The sequence below is a fragment of the Odontomachus brunneus genome, unplaced genomic scaffold (assembly GCF_010583005.1).
Source record: "Odontomachus brunneus isolate Ranch 3 - 2012 unplaced genomic scaffold, Obru_v1 Obru_scaffold_095, whole genome shotgun sequence".
NCBI classification, from domain to species: Eukaryota; Metazoa; Arthropoda; class Insecta; order Hymenoptera; family Formicidae; genus Odontomachus; species Odontomachus brunneus.
The window spans coordinates 214,941-233,778 of record NW_022639545.1 but is presented as its reverse complement, the minus strand read 5'-3'; the positions used below and the strand labels follow the sequence as shown (position 1 = coordinate 233,778).

General features: G+C 35.8%; 1 protein-coding gene across 1 annotated transcript in view; it reads right to left on the bottom strand.

Annotated features, from left to right (window-relative positions):
- The window catches only part of LOC116848412, a 751,173-nt gene that overhangs the window by 565,721 nt on the left and 166,614 nt on the right, over window positions 1-18,838 (bottom strand). The gene's annotated exons all lie outside the window — the stretch shown is intronic.

The window sequence follows — 18,838 nt, the reverse complement described above, 5'->3', positions numbered from 1 at the left end:
TCTCTCTCTCTCTCTCTCTCTCTCTCTCTCTCTCTCTCTCTCTCATGCGTGCAATATATTGAAATTAATTAAATTTAATACCATCGAGACGTTATGTCAAATGAATTTACTGCAAAGTCGTTTTCTACGCACTTCTTGAGAGATTCATCTCGAGATATTTGATACGATCGATTTATTTAATCAATTTGCAAGTACATGTTGCGAGAAAGTTGCGTGACGAGAGTCTTCGTGTAAGCAAGCTTCTACAAATAACATAATACTCTGAAAGTACCTTATGCCGCGCACGCGTGAGTTCTCAAGAAGTTATCATACTTTAATAAGAATATCTTTCTTAACAAAAATTTAATACGAGCCAAGATTATTTAAAATAAGGTAAATATCCCAATAACTAAAACGCCAAAAATATATATATATATATATATATATATATATATATATATATATATATATATTTAATATTTTTAAGATTTTTTTAAATTTTGTTGAAAGATGTTACTTTGTGCCAGTTTGTAATATTGTGTCAGTTTGTATTTAATGAATATTGAATATGTATTATCTGGTAATTACGACGTGATTAATTTTTCAGTTTAATTACTCTGGTATAACCGGTACTATCTAATATATCTCATTAAATTCATAACTGATATTTACTGATTATTTTATTTTTCGTCTCCGCTGACAAATAGTTTCGTACAAACGTTGTTAATTACATTAATTATTTAATAATTAAAACGTAAAACTGGTCATGCTTTTTTATTAGTTTAGTCACACTGAGACATTTACCTTGTTTGAGGAGAATACAAAATACAAATGATATTTATTAAATGATCAAAACCCTATAAAAAACGTGAATCGACATCGTTTGCGAAGCTAGCACGATGACGTGTAGCGCGATGAATTTCGTCCTTGCCCGGTAGGATTTCACGTTACGAAGGTTACAACAAACCTTATCGAGAGATGTGTTCGTGATTCTTTTCTGAACGAACTGTACCACCGGTCGGGTCGGTCCCGCGCCCCATGAAAGGGCTTCTCCAAACCAGTACCCAACGGCAGCGACGAATTAGCGCCACACTACGTTCTCCAAACTTCCGACCACACCGTCTTACTAAATTACAAACAAATTACCGTTCTGTCGGACCGACGGCACGTAGGTCCGCGTGATTCGAAGCGACTCGATCACGACGAGACCGCGTGAGAAGAGACTAACCGCGCAAACAGCGCAGTGAGTGCGCCATTTTCAACTTTTGCGCCAAAGCGGTTTTCGTCGCGAGAATAACTTTTTCGTCGCGGGAATTTTTAATGAATTTTTAATTCTTCGTAATTAAAATGTAGTGAAATTAAAACAAATATTTTTATAATTAACTAGCTTAGAAATAGACATAACATTTACGTGAATGGAATATATATTTTTCTGTGTGTAGTATTTGAAGTTTAAAGAAAATAATATGTGTTCTGCGACCATCCACGCGTATATCCTGAAAAGATACGAGTAAACTTATGCTCGATCTTACCATAAATATACCCTACGTTCTAACTTTCGTGCCTGTATACGATGAATTTATAACTACGCCCGACCACGTTCTTTGTCGCGTTAAAGCTCGTGAGGCGTCAAGAAAAGTTATCGATCTAAAGGGAACGTTGAGATATCGAGGCTCTTGACACACCAGGAACATTCATTATTGCGCGAATGAATACGTCACGGAGTTACACCCAAACGATAGATACGAGATAAGATCGTGATTCTTATGCGCGATAAGAATACGTAGGATAAAGTGAATCGGGAAAGCAGGAACGCGCGTGAATGGATTATGTAAATTACGGCATATGAGAGAGAGAGAGAGAGAGAGAGAGAGAACGACAAAATAAAGATTGACGGTTTAAGTGAATATTGAGAAGAAGAGGAAGGAAATAAAAAAAAAGCAGCATCCTGAGGCTTATAACCGCAACGTCTGATCGCGAATGAGATTGACCTTGATCTCTCTCTTGCATGCGCGAGATATTCATAGGCAGCCTCGATTATTAAGGTCGGCATCTATGAACTGCACGCTCATGGCCGTTGCGTCTCACGCGGCCTTTCACGAAAACAAATCCCACTTGTTCTCCAGTTGGTACGCGATATATCAATGTATCACGAAGCGACAGTAGTCGCATGATCATCTGTCAATCCAGTAGCCCGAGTCAAACGTGCTCGACGTGCGAAATTGATAGCGTACTATTGACACGACGTACTCGTCGTGATGAAAAGACGAGATGACGGAGTGGGGAAATGTTACGAAACCGACGCAAGTATGCGTCGTTCTGTCTCAATCTCTTCTAGTGGAATCTCATTCAAAATGAATGAAAAGTGGCAGCATTTTCACTCGAAGCGATAGTGAGAATATATTGCCACTCGAAGTCGCAAGAGTGAACGTTTCACTCAAGCTTAGAGTGAATTCTGTCTCCATATGAATGTTTCGATCTATTAGAGCAAATATGTCCTGTGACGATGGAGTACATAAGATTCACTCTTCGATTTCAGGTGAAAATATTGACTCAATAATTCTCAACAGAGAATTTATTCTACACGAGAAAAAGAATTTTACAGTAAAAATTATATAGGAATATATTCGGATATTGACGTTCTGTCATAATTGACTATCTTTTCATCCCATATATGCCACTTATATTTTATAAATTGAAATGCGCTATTAAAAAAATTGCTATATTTCTAGCAAAATTTATCGTGTTCCTTAGCAAAATAGACTTTACTGACAGTCTATTTCTGGACATTAAAAACACAGTAAAATCGAAAAGAATTTATAGGAAAAGAAACTATGATATTCTCTCTGTGTAACAAAATTTCTAATATATAAATATATAAATATCTAATATATTTTCCTGCACTATTAAAAGCATAGTAAAATTGAAAAGAATTTATATGAAAAAAAATGTATAATATTCTCTCGTATATATGACTGAAAAACTTGAATTCGTGTGATTCGGCGGTCACTTGAATTCGTGTGATTCGGCGGTCACTTCACTTTTCGAGTGAAAGAGTGCGATCAAGTGTTCATACACATGCCGCCCAATTTTGGCCGGATAAAAAAATATGAATTCATCTTGAACTTAACGCTTAAAGCTTTTGACGTGCTGATTACGAATATATAAGTGGCTAGATGAACGGAGCTACCGTTCTGAAGAAAATGGAAATTTAAAATTTCCCATTTAAAATTCTATTGTCACTACATAGCGCCATCTAGTAAGGATGGAATTTTAAATGGACCATTTTCTCTGGAACAGTAGCTCCGTCCACCTTGGCACTTATATATTTGTAATCTACGCATCAAGAGCTTTAATTTAAGTGCAAAATGGAGTCAACATTTTTGTCCGGAAAAAATTGGATGCAAGAAATTTAAGCCCGTATCAATAGTCGCTAGTTGAAACTCCTCTCAAGTGGGATATTCAGATTTGAGTTCAGAGTTAGATGAATTTTTTAGTTGAGCCATGATTACAGACATAATGTCACAAATAATATATAATTTAACTGAAAAACTAGGATATAATCCTGAATAAAAATCTGAATGTCTCACGCGAGACCAACCTCTCAAGTAACGACTATAATAGCTTTTAAAAAGTTAGATTTTGTATTTTATGCGAAACTGATTAACCTTTAAGCAGACGTGCAACTCTTTTTGACGTAAATGGTAACGAGGTATAAAGTGTTTGATTTTAATTTACACAAAATTAATTTGTTTGAACATAATATTTCATTTTTACGCATAAGTAGTTACAAAATATGTTTTAAACACGAAACACAATAATATTCAAGCATCACAAGGCAAACATCTGTAAAAAAAATATACAAACAAAAAATATTTCTTAAAAAAATAATTCCTTTGCGTAACATGACATAACGAAACATTCGAGTTTATGCGTCTGTGTTAGTTTGATGATCACGCGTCGTCCATTTGCGAGTTTAGGTTCGCGAAATTATTACGCATCGTCGTTCACGCTACGTGTCTTCGTTTCTTCCGTTGGAAAATATAAATTTGCTTGCCGTTAATGAAAATAAGTACTGCGAAATGAGGGCTCCGTATCGCAAGTACGCAATACAGTTAGTGTCTCGCGGTGACCTTCCACGTGCGGCGATTGTCATACAGCTGTGAGCAAATGGCGATTGTAAAATCGCACGTACGAGTCGACATGATCTTAACGCTTCGGCTAATCAAAGGGGACTTGCGTGACGCATGGAGAATGTCGCGTAACATAAGGGCGATACGAGCACTACGACAGGCGACTTCGTAGGCGCCGACAACATAGATAAAGAATATAGACAGATAGAGCGGTCGGTTGGAAGAGATCCATGAAGGTAACTACTAAAGACATAATGAAGTGCGTTCTGGGAAAGCTAGGCATTTGACACGATCGTGAACTTTCTCTCGCCCCGGCTCGACTCGTCGTCGCGAAGTTGTCAATAACTCAACCGAAAAAAAAAATAATTTTATTCTTAAATAATCTTCTTATAGATCGTCGTATAGGATATCCTCTTACAGATAATTGACTAAATGAGAAAACCTGTCAACTCCAAATTCCGTCCAAATTCGAACGGAATTGAGATACTCTTTGTCCAACTTCGAGAATTTCGTAAGTTACGAGGTTTTCTAGTTTGGCCGACGATATAACCATAAGAAGATTCTTCTAAAACCAACAGGAAAACATTCTAATCACGATATTCCTAAAGTTAGAGGAATTTATCCATAGTATAAGTCTTGTTCTTAACTCTAGAACTCTGAACACATCAAATAGTTATATAAATCTTAAACATGAGTAAATTTTATGCAACACATTTGTTCGTAACTTCCGGATAAGTAACAGAAACTCAATTCTCTTCTTTTTTTGTATCGATGTAGAAAACATCGGAATATGAATTTATTAATGTTTTATTTTCCATTCTCAATGCTATTTGAAAAAAACTATAATAAAAAAGCAAAATACACGTTTTTAAAAATGGTAACGTTTAAAAAGTTAGTTTCGATAAATTTTACTCATGTTTAGGATTCTAGACTTAATAGAAATTTCTCTTAAGAAGAGAGCATTCTGTTTCAAACATCTTTCTCTTGATTAAAGAGGAAAAAGTTTAAATGACGTCTAGTGGATTCCCGATTAATAGTTTATTTATAGAAGAGGGATTGTTTTATGGTGAGAATTTTTGCTCAGAATGAGCAAATAAAATGGAATGAGCAGAATGAGCGGTCGCGCATGAATATTAGCTAATCTTCGTTGATTAATAACTAAAAAATCTACGTATAAATTTGCAAAATGGTAGAGGACTTTTTTGTTCCGTTTAATCTAACCTATAAGTTACACAATAGCAGATGTCGCCATTACAGCTCATACCGAACAACGTGTGATCATTTATCGATCCTCTTTAATTAACAACTCAAAATTTTACATGTTTAACGTCTGCAAATGATAGAGAAATTTTTTGCTCAGTTTGACCTAATCTACACGTACACGAAAGTTTTATTATATTATGTTATCGTTAGACACCCCGTATATAAGAGCATATTCATTAACAACAAGATTATATTTTTCTGGATGCTCCACACATTGATTGGCGCGACGATAATCCACCATTCGCAATGAAATTTGCTACATATAATAAACATCGAAACAACTGACTTGCAAATATAATGATTATTGTAAACTAATGCGTGCTGTCATACAATCGAGATAATTTCGTAATTAATTCGCTTGAACATATATTACTCGTCCCGACAAAGCTTTTTAATCGCGAAACCCGCGACGGGAATGAGATAAATGTGGTTATTTCAATACAGTCCGTGAAATTTTCCTCTCTCATTTTCACGCGCATTACATTCAGAACGGCAAGTATTTACGAATTTAACGTGGAGCAAATGCAATTTCGAGAAGCTTAAGACCAATATATATCCGCTCACGTCCGATTCTCATTAAGCCGCGTAATATTCAAAAACTAATTTCGAATTCCTCTGAAAAATTGGCGCGTATCTTTCCTCCACTATCGATCGGACCGACTTCAGTGGTACACTGAGAGAAAAATATGTACAAAATAAAAAAATTTTGTTTATTCGGCAATTCTAATAACATATTTATTTATATTAATACCAAATATTTTTCAAATAAGAAAATATAGGAATATACATTTTTCTCAAAATTAGCTTAGTTTTTCACGAGAGCAATTGTTTATCCTATTTAAATAAAAGAACTCGAATTTAAGTAAATATGTCAAAAACATCTAAGAAATAAAAAAATATTTATTTAGTTCATATATTAAAATATATTATAATATATTTTTTTGAAATATATATTTTCCTCGAATCTTAGTATTTTATGAAAATAATTGTTTATTTACATCGTTTAGCAATTTAAAATAGAAAATTGCTTTCACGAAAAGTCAAGATTTGAAGAATATATATTTTCTATTTTGAAAAAAAATATATATATAACCAATAAGCATAATTAATAAGCAACAAGCTAATAACTATAATTGTTTATTCAAACAATAAAGGAATTTATATTTAAGTAAATACGTCATTAGTGTCCGCTAAATAAATATTTTTTATCTGAGATATTTTTTTTCTCAGTATAATGGTGCAGGAAAACACTGAGGAAAAAATGTTTGGTATTTGTAACTATAAACAAATAGAGAAATAATTATTATAAATTACAAGAAAACTATCTCTCTTTTAATTAAATTCTGCTATAATGTTAGTAATAATAACATTATATGCATATTATTACTAAAATTTTACTAAAAAAGATATGTTTGGGGCCAAAGATAACTATAATTTTAGTTAGGTACATCATCTTTTCTTCTCAGTGAAAATGGTTCAACTAATTCGGTATTTTTCTCATATACGCAGAAATGTGCGTCGAACGATAACCGGGCTGCTAGGTAAATTCGAACATATCCCTATCATATTGCGCGAGATCAACGCGAAAATAAAAAAAGGAAATTACGAAACGACGACACGCACGCTATCATGGTGTATGCGTTCGATAGTTATTATTGCGCGTGCGACATTTACACCAGCCGTACCTTCCGATCAAAACGTCCCGGCAAACTTTCCGGAGAGTTTGCACGTATCCCGGAAATAGTGCTCCGGTTTCGACGAGACGGGAACGGTGCGCGCAGAAAGTTGAAAAAGCGACAACTCCGCGTCGCAGTGGAGAACTGTAAAAACGCGACAAAAATTACGAAGAGCCTCTCTCTGTGATTACAATAAAAGAAGGAAAAAAAAACAGAAAAGAAGTAAAAACAGCGCGACAGTTTCTATAATAGAAACCAACATTACGTATACGCAGTCGTGTGCGACGCGACGAGGAAAACGACGAGCTCGTATCATGAAAATCTAACGAAGCGTTCCCTGAAACTTGATTAAATCGACGGAGGCGGATGCGAGGGGGAGGGAGAGCGGGGGAGGAAAGGGCACGAAGTGGAGTGGGTTTGAATTTAAAAGGGATACGAGCAGATGGGGTCTGCCTAGCAGAGGCGGGCTGTCTAGCATTTAACCCCACGTAGCGCGCGGGCGCGTTTCGGCCAGGTGATTTCGAACTCCACGTCGACGCCGGGTATTATTCGACGAACAAAAGTGCCACACCGGAGAGAAATGAAGGGCTGCCCGCGTACAGCCGTACGGCGCGGTCCGACATTATTATTAGGTTGATTCATAAGGGTTTTCGCACATGGATTGCCGTAATCATAGACATATGGCGTAAATTTTAGTCGAAGGAGTAATCAGGATTTTACTATAGTTTCGTGTACTTTAGAAGAAGACAGAACTACCGGGAAATCTGACTGTAAAGGAGATTGGGGCTAGATGCCCTACATTTTAGAATTTTGAAGTTACAACTTTCTTTAATTATTATAACTGATTACAAATAAATATGATAGAAGCAGTCCTTTCCTACGTATTAATACCAACCACAATCATATTAACCGTACATTTTATTTTGTAATAAATACAAACATGCAGCAATATAGCCTAGTACTGGGTTCATTTGTCCAGGATAGCGCAGGATAAGAAAGCCGCGTATAAAATACGTATCCTAATTTTAATGAAACTCAAGGGAAAGTATTTATGTTCTAAGAGGACCATTTCGCCATTTTGTACTCACTATTGCTCTCAAAATAAATACTAAAAAAAAGCGCATGAGCAACACACTCCTGGAGCCATATAGCCCCGGTCTCCCTTATGTACAAAAATAATTAAGATTCATATTTAATTAAAACCCTAGCTACTCAATTTGAATTCTACTTATACGGTCATATCAATCTTCTTCTAGTTAATAGAATCCTAAAATAATATACCGATTGGTCCTTTAGTTTGAACTTACGTCTTACTCTCTTAAAGTGAGTCAGTAAGAATTTTTCTGATTAAATCAGTAAAAAAAGTATCTCACCGATAATCAATATTTATTGATTTTCAGTAGAAATACTCTAATTTTACTGATTTATCTTATATTTCACTAATTTTGACTAATTTATATTTCTGATACTAACTTTTTTTTTAAGATTTTATTGTAAAATCTGCATACTACAAATTTGTTATACGTTGTATCAAATTCAACTTTCTGCGTTTTTTACGATAATATTACCGACTTCTATGCAATTTGCATACAATGACACTGTCCGGGTTTGCAAACTATATTAATAATATTGTATTAATTGTTACTATCAGCTGATTCTTTCAGCGAGATTTTACTGAGTGTAGTACTATGCTTATAAATAACCGCCATTTATTAGTACATTATTGCAGTAAAGAATACACTGACTGTATTTTACAGAGTGCGTCTATAGCAATCCATGTGCGGATTTTTGTCTAGTTGGTCTAGTTTGGCGTTTGCATATTGGTATTAGGGATGATAGTCCCATGCATAGAATTAGCCATCTATGCTTTGATAGCTGATATTTCAAAGTATTGTGGCGTAGTGTTTAAAAAGTAGTACAGTTGTCTTTGTTGCGGCTTGGAAATGGAGGACAGTAATGAATTTATCCGGTGCATTGTGCTTTTTTACTTTCATAAAAATTGCTAGAGTTTAACTAGGATGTTTCACCTTACCCACCATATTCACTCGACATCCCCCCTCTCCGATTATCATCTGTTTTCTCATTACAGAACTTCCTTGAGGATATAAACTCCGCTTCTTTAGAAGATGTGAAAAATCACTTAGAACGTTTCTTCGCCAGAATAGCACAATAGTTTTACGAGAGCGGAATTACGAAATCACGCGCGCGTGAAGGAGATGGTAAAGGATTGTTGAACAGAATGGCGCGAATATTATTGGTTAAAATTGTTTTTAACGAAAATAAAATGCACTTCAATTTTGTTTAAAAGTTCGCACGAACTTTTATGGATCAGCCCAATAATTACGCTATCGCCGAGCACGCAGACGCCGTCCCGGATATCCGTGGTTCTGCGTGCGCCTCGCGGCGCACCTCGGGATCCTATCGGGCCGAAAAATAAAGGAAAAGAAGAAAGGAAAAAACATGACGCACACATCGGCGGGGGAAATTACGGCCATTACTCCGTTCTTTTTCACCCGCTGCGGTCTCGCCCGGAAAAAGGTGCGTGAACGTGACACCGGCAATCTCCGACACGAATACCACGGGTATTGTTTGGCGATTCGGCTACAAAATGCCTCGTGCATTTTCGAAACGCCGGGGATTTCGCGAATCGATCGCGCACGCCGCTGGAAGTGGATTAATAAAGGCCGCGGCGAGAGCGCACTTTGATCTCGTTTCTCGCGTCGCCGTATTATCGCAGGTGAATCATGTGTATCCGGTGACATCGCGTTCGTCGGAATGTTTCCAGACGGGAAACATCGCGATTATTATTAAAATAGCGTCGGCAATCATTTAATATTCGCTGATAAAGCGGGAGCGTAAACAGCGGCGATGAAAGAAATATGACGTTTTATATAATAAAACGGATCTGATGATTCGAATTCATTTGATCCCCAGGCAACACTTCGAATATTGAAGTATCGATTACGCATTATTCGTTCAATTATTAAGCGCTAAAATTACACATGAGATCGCGTTTAATTTTTACCCGCGAATACGTAGTCGACATATTTTAGCGCGGAATCAAACGCGAGATGTTTATATATTTCAGCAATCGCGCACATCCGATAAAATCTGTATAGACATTTCAAGAATAGCTTTTGAAAATCCAACGCAGATAAATTCCAAAATAGTTTGACAGTTATATTTTTTAAATCATAGGTTATATTTCAACATAAAAGTCAGATCAGAATTAATAAATTCTGAATTCGTAAAATCCGCACAAGATATTTCTGATTTAATAAAAGTCGATTGTTCCAACCTCTTGATAAGCTAACTAACCGTTAAATCATATGTCTACCTCTGTCTAATTTGAATGAGAAATAAAGCCATATGAATTCACTGTTAGTTAGCTTACCAGAGATTGAAAAAATCAGTTTTATGTCAGCTAACACGAGAGATTTTTATATTTTTTAACAATCGCGCATACGCGATAAAATGTATATAGACGTTTCACAAATTGTTTTTTCTTTTAAAGTTTAATGTAGATAAAATTCAAAATAGTTTAAGAGTTATGATTTTTAAATCATAGATATTATGAGGCCCAATGTAAAAAAATTACATCAGAATTGATACACTCCAGAGTTTTTTATATTCATAAAATCCGCACGAGATATTTAAGAGATATAATTTTCAAATTATAGATTATATAGTTCAACACAACAAATATAAAAATCACATCAAAATTAATAAATTCTGTATGTTTAAAATTCGCACGAGATATTTCTTATCTGACAATTCAGCCAACAACTGGATCAATGAATAAAGAAGCTGCGGCACGATTTTAAAGGAAGCATTGGAGCAATCACCGTAATTGAACTGTTATTTCCGATTGTATATTGTAAACAACATTAATTCTGAACTATAATGTTCTCTGCGGTGCACTTGATTTATCCGTGATGGACATGTGCAATACTAATGGGCCACTGTAATCATACGCCATTACAAAATCGATACTGTTTAAGCCACATAATAATCACAGCTGCATTATCCATTTATCCTTTGAAATTTACACATGATATATGATCCTCAATACACGAAAATTATTATTTATGAAACATCCTGACGCAAAAATATCTGTGCAAAAGAAACCGATAAGAATATTACATCCGCTTTACCCTTATAACAATATTTGTCATTTATTTTTATCAGTATCATCACTGACAAGCAGTATTGAGTATTAATCGATTAAATTTTTCCTTGACTAAATAATCGGCAAATCGATAATCAAAATTAAATAATCGTCGTGTATATAATCGTGAAACAGTTAATCTATTTATGGAATTAATTATTATAGTCGACGCATGATTAATTTATCAAAATTTCATCAATAATTAATTTCACCAATTGACAAAACTGTGATTTTATGATTGTGACAAAATTTGATTTTATGATTTGTAAATTCTGTTTTTTTATTAACATTAAATTTATATTTATTTCATTAATTTAATTTTGATTATTTAATGTCCCGATTATCTTGATCGGAGAAAATTTAATTTATTGACGCTGCTGACAAACTATATAACGAGTTTCCGTGTACGGAGAATCATTAAATATTATGCAATTTTTCGCAATCCACTATTATATTAGCTCAAGAACTTTGGCAAACGCACACGTTGGTCAGTACTTCACAATAAATATAAAAAAATACCTTTGTATAAATCGTCTACAATACACAGAACAAGTTTGGCGTAAGTTGGAGTGAGTGAAATAAAAATAATTTACTCTGCTCACGACTCATGAGTTCCAATTCTTTTACTGAAAGTATTTCTCTCATTTAAGAAGAATACTTTCGATGTGCACTGAAAAACTGACGTTTATATTTAGAACTAAAATATTCGATACATACAACTTAGTTAACATTACATGTTTTTTTACTTGTGTGTCATGTATTATTGAGAAACCAAACCCATACAGCAATTAAACTTTTTTGTTGCAATTACCAAACGTTTGATTGATCTCATTTTGACCAAATTTTCGTTCAGTGTACCGAATTTTCGTTTTGGCAATAGAATTCTTTCTTCAGTGAAGGGAATTCTTTAGGAAGGGAGGCGCGTGAGCGAAATAAATTACTTTCATTTCTTACTCTAACTTCCGTCAAGCTTGCTCCGCCTATTGTAGGCGAGCCTTGATAGAGAGATGGGCGCAATGATATCTTTTTTGCGGAGAGTTGAACGTGATTTTACGCAGCGATAGACAAACCAGCTCAAATAACAGTGTAAGCTAACGAAGGTCGGTCCTCCGTAACATGAGATGAAATCTCGCGCGCGCGCCCGCGCGCAAAATACAGGAAGTAATTCCGCGACGAGACAAACAGAAAAAGCGTTGACCTGAATTTTCGCGTGGCGGATCGTCCAAGTATCGCTTCCGCTGCGCCGCGATAAAAGTGAACGGACGCGGAATCGCGATCCGCTTTCTCTTTCGGGGGAAGGCGGGGGGTGCGATCGTTAAGTCCACAAGCTTGAACGACGAATTACGTTTCAATTGGCAGCAATTGTTCGACGGACGATTTCGCAATACAAAGATGGCTCACGAGTTATCGCAATCGTCACCATTGCGGGCCATCGATCGAGAAATGGCGGGAGAGAATTTTGCTCGCGAACGCGCGCGCACAATGAACACGGTGAATTTTATAATAGTATTTTCGCGTCGATTTGCACAAAGAGGAACAAACGGCGAAAATTAACACTTCGTTTGGCTATTCGATTTGCGCGATGGAGTGTCCCGCCGTTTTGACGGCTTTGCAGAAAAATAGCAAACAATCCGCGACAGGTAATGGCCGCTCGTTTTCAGGATAAAACAGAACACGTATGAAATATGTAAAGATGGTATAGGAGGAAAAAATCAGTGGCCTCTTTTGAAAAATCTACGTGATTGCCACGATAAATTTGCCGAACAGCGCGACTTCCAGCTTTCTCTGTGCGAGGTGTTTACAATGAACGAATGCACCAGCTCCGCCCTTAATCACCACGCGAATCGTTCGTCATACCGTATAAAAACATTACGAGATAATTAAGCGTGATTATAGCGAGTGAGGCTACGTCCGCTCCGAAAGGCGCGTTCGAAATCGCGACCGGCGCCGTCAGGACTGTGGCAATTAAAGTCGCCTCTGGCCTCGCGGGGAATATCACTTTTTTTTCGAGTGATCGGCGATTCCACATTAAGAAAAAAATTGCTTGAACATTTATTTGTGGAATACAGTTTATTTCACAGAAATAAACAAATTAACAGAAATAAACACAAAAATAAAACATTGTGGAATACAAATTTATTTCACAGAAAAAAACTTGTTCCGCGGAAATATACTTTATTTCACAGAAATACACTTCGTGTCTCCCAAATAAATTTTCGAGTATTTTTTTGCTAGTGTACTCAGTGTTAAACATTAATCAATTAAAATTTTGTTTGACTAAAATAGTCAACAAACCAATCAAAATTAATAAATCGTTATATACGAAATTAAACAAAAAGTTTCAATTGAAATTGTTAATCAAACTTTGACGTGACTGATTGTTCAGGGTAAGTCAGTAACTATTGTATATTTTCGAAGCAAAAAATACAGTTGACTTTAAAATCTTCGAAGCTACATCTCCCAGAAAAACGCGGAATCACCATATATTGAGGAAAAAAATACCTGAAAATTTATTTGTAGAATATAAAGTTTATTTCTGAGAGAAGCACAAAATTTATTCCCGCGCGCGCGCGTAAAATAAAATTTATTTAAAATACACTATTCTCTTAAAATAAGCTTTATATTCCATAAATAAATTTTCAAGTATTTTTTTCTCAATACATATATGACGATTGATTAATTTTGATGATTAATTTGCCGAATATTTAGCTAAAGAAAATTTACATCGATTAATGTTTAACACTGATTCCTTCTTATGGCGTAAGAATAATCAAGACAACGTGTCATGATGAGATTGCACTCCAAAACGACATTTTGGAAGAAAAATTTTACTGAAAGATCATAATATATAAGGTAAAAGTACCAATGCCTAAATACTAACAACACTAGCACCTAATTCTGGGCACTCTTATTGTTTTAGTTTTCAAATACAAATATATATACTCTTTTAACAAGAATATGTGTATATATATTCTATATTAAAAGTTTAAATGGTTTTATTTAAAGCCCAAAACAATAAAAATATGAGTTAAATGTTATTAGTGTTTAGATATTTCCGACTAGGAATCTATCTTATGATCATCAGATTAATCCTAATCAGTTATCTGGTTTTTGTAAAGCAATGTTATCTAATCTTAATTATTAATAAGGTCCTAATTATTAATAAATTTCTGATTATCACATTGCGTACTACTTATCACGATCCGACAACATAATTTTATAAAAACCGAACATCTAATTGGGATCAATCTGATCTTACGGTCCTGAGACCATAAGATCAATTTCTAGTCAGCTTGATGATTTTATTTTATGTAACGTAAACCACACATTTTCCGTAAAATTTTCCTCAAGAAAGATGTTTCGCAATGCAAACTTAAAACTACAAATTTTCCTAATTCTCCTCTATTATTCTATTAACATCTCGTCATTTCCGAAATCTCGCTCGCAATTATTGTTTTGCGTTGCAGTGACAGACACGAAGGATATTCCCACATCGCGGCTCGATCTCAATGCGCGATTAATTGCCCAAGTCGCCTAAAAAACATCATTCGGAGCGCTCGCGAGAAATGCGCGGCAGCTCGTCGCCGCATTTAGGTCACCGTTGCGTTCGGCTGGTGATGGATTCCGTCTCTCCATACGGCTCGCGAATGCTAAGAGGATCTTAACGGCTAAACGCGTAATATGCTCGCACGCAGGCATGCGCGCATAAATTTGTGCACGCAGTATCGTCTGCAGCGCGACTCGTCGCAGACGACTGCGCATTTCAGAGACGCACAAGACGCGCGAAAAACGCGAACACAACAGGTGCGCGCAATCGGTGGTGCGAACACGCGCCACAACATTGGACTTTCCAGACGCGTGCGTTTGCCCAGACTATTGAGCTGAAAAAAAAATCGCCTCGATTTTGCCGAAGCTCCGAACCGTGAAAAGTGCAACCTCGCGACACCGTGGCGCGAGCCTTCAAGAAACAATTCATTTCGCGCGAATTGAACGAAAATATTAACAAATCTGTACACTGAGCAAGCGCAGCATGATTCAATTTTATAACACATATATATGCTGTCTGAAAAAGTTTGTGCATAACAAGGAAGAAAATATATACTTCATAAATAGACAAAGTAAACATCCATGATAGAAACAGATGCGTAGGCATCTGCCCAGTTATTGTCTAGTATTAATGCTATCTCATTAATTATGTAAACATATTGCGTAACAACTGAACAAAAATTTGATAAATTTTTATTCTGTGATTGAAATAGTTTACTGTATAATATATGAATCAATTACTTCAAAAAAATATCATATCACTAATACTATGTTCTTTTTTCAAAGACATAATGTTAGTAATATTAATTCAGTTTTATAATGTGCATGTATTATAATGTCTATCATGAATAAATGTAAAACATATTCATTTATATTGTTACAAAAGAACTTTAAATTATGTGAACAATGAGTGAACAATAAGTGCAAAAAAATATTGAGCAAAAGAAAGAAAGAAATTGTAAAGGAAATATATCATATCAAAGATATTTTATCAAATGATGGATCCTTTTATTCATTTTTATGATAAGTTACTTCATCAGATTCCGAATTTGAGCTATCATGACAGTTTTCATTAGTATTATTACCATTCGAATAGTATTATTACCATTAGAATAGTCTGAAGTGTCCTCAACGCAATGAAAATCTCTATTGTTTACATATTTCTCTTTTGATCACTTTTATTATTATAACCTTGGTTATCATCCCTGTGACAAGTCATAATATTGTTAAATCATTTGTGACAGGCATTTGACAATATTAAGCTTTATGACAGACATAACAATCAATGTTAGAAATAAAAGTGAGCAAAAGTCAAATCGAATATATATAGTATATGTTAGTAATATAAATTTTTATTGCATTGAGAGCGCATCAGGTCATTCTGTTGGTAATGACACAAATTGAATGAAAACTATCATAATATCTCAGTCTTAAAACCTGATAATATACAAATGAAATAGTACAAGAATATAAGAAAAAAGGACATTTTTATCTAGAAAATATCTTTATTTTTTATATGTTCTTATCATAATCTTCAAATAAGATTACATAGTGTTAAACGAAAATATGTTACTTGTAAGAATATATGTTATATGACTCAACGAAAATTAATTTATGCTTATTACTCAAGAATAATTTTTATTAATAGAAAGCAGCATAATATTAGATTGAAAATATAATGTTTTTAAATATATTATTGCTCCAAGTTCCTTAACCCCTTAAAAGTAATATATTCAAATTAACAATTATTGTTTTATATATAAATAACGACATGTAATTTTGTTAAAAGAGAACTTTAAAATCTTAAATTTCAATAATCTTATAATTTTATAATAGTCTCATAACAAATACAATATGATTATTTTAATAATAATGATATCTTTTTCCAACATTTAAACATCATATTCTAAATACAAGATTTTGTGTTTTCTTCGTAGAATCATATAAAATTTATTTCTACAACTTATCTTCGTTTAACGTTATGTAATCTCATTTGAAAATTAACGTACAAAAATAAAGATATTTTTCAAACAAGAATGTCCTTTTTCTGTGTGGATAAAAAGAAATATGTTATATGATAGTTGTAAAAGATAGCAAGTAAAAAGTGGAAAATATGAAAATATGAAATGAAAATATATGAAATAAAAATACATGTTATATATGAAAAGTTTCCGGTATTATGACTTTTATTAGCATTAAAATTTCACAGTTAGAAAGCACGCACAAAAATGAAATATTACTAGCTACCCATTTTATGAGCACGTGACTTGATTATTAATCACTTGTACACTTTTTGTCCGTTTACTATCCTGTTTTTGTTCAGAAAATGGTTTCAAATTTTGTGCTTCTTTCGTGTACAGTAACTGCAGGAAAAGACTTTGGATTCCTTAATTGGGATCTCAAGTAGCTTTACTTTTCAATAAAGGTTAACATAATTGTCCAGTAATTGTTCAAAAGCGGCATTAAATTCCTATTAGGGATGAATGGAAATACATTAGGAGCTGTAGAAAGAAATTATTAAAAATTATAGACATTTTATGTAGTAAAAAGAGAAAAAGACAGCGTGAGATTGCATATGTTAAAATGACAGCACTTTAAACGAGGATACTGAAGCTAATAAATAACTTATTTTAACGATAAAACATATGAGTTGCAAATTGTAAAAAAGAAGCGAACGCATCAGCGATGAAAGCTTTTCATTAATCCGTGCGATAAAGCAAACTGCAGCAGCAGTATCGTTTTATATATATGTATTGAAATTTAAATCTTCGTTCATTTATTTTTTCGTTTTCGCGAGATTTTTATCGGGAGCTTCGGCGTGTATCGAATTGACTTTATTTCGGAACAGTGCTCGAACGTTGCAGCTTCTCTCAAGAATACATGAATGCGTCAAGGCGGAGAGCGATACAGTAAAGCCCCGGTTACACTGAAAATGATCCAGAGAGTCCCAAAAGTGTGTAAGATCGCAAGATAAGGAGCGTGCCCAACCAAAACACAGCGTCCGCGCGGCTGGACATAAACAAACAAAGCGTCACCCGAGATGCAAAAAAAAATAAATACACGAATGGCACACCTCATGAGTATGCACGGGGAAAACGTGAAGTTATTGATGCGCGACGTATCGCCCAATGGAAACGACGACGCGATTTGATGAAATGAAACGTGAATTCACTCGCGCCCCGCCGGCCCATGTTTATCGGGATGAAACGCGGCATTGGACGAGCGCATTGATCATGCAAATCGCCACATAAAATCGCGCAAATAACGCCACAATGCGAGCCGTATATCCGCTTCAAAACGCACGCACAGCTCCCACGGCATCCACGATCGTCCGTACGTACGCGCGCCTGCGCGAAAGAGAGATAGAGCACGAAAACAACACAACTCGGATTTCGAACAACGAAGAAATACGCGCCTTCTGCCCAAACCGAAATCACGCTTCACCTCCGCGCTCATTTATCTCACACGTCGACAAGAACGCGAGAGACGCATCCATGTTTTCCTTCAGAAGCCTCTTTTGATATCACGTGACATACCTGTGTTTTGGAGCGCTGCAAGTTCGAATTCTAACGGCCAACCGTCTCACTATCTCGCTCCCTCGCTTCCAGTAATCCAACGGGCACAATCGAAAAACACGACGCGACTTTGCTCGAATTTCACTGGCCGGCAGCGCACCGTGCTGTCGACGCAACGACGAACGTGCGGCGATTCCGCGCGCGAACGCCGCGTTCGAATCAGAGACAGAAAGAAATGCACTCGAGCTGGAACGCGAAAACGCCGAGCAACAAACGACAATGGCGCTGCGAACAACGGCGATTAAACAACACTGTGCACGGCGCGGAAAAGACGCCGAGAATCGCGCGCGGATCGGCGTGTGAAGAGCGCGACGAGTCGCGGCCGCGCGACTCTACCGGCGTGTCGCGATCCTGACATCAATGTAAATACGTGATCGACACGAGGACACTACGACTGCTACGGTTGGCGCGTTCCTCGCGACGCGAGCGCCCGTGGTGAACTGACAAGTGACGAGCGCGAGTGGTGCGACGCGCGCAGCTCCACGCGCGGAGCCCCCC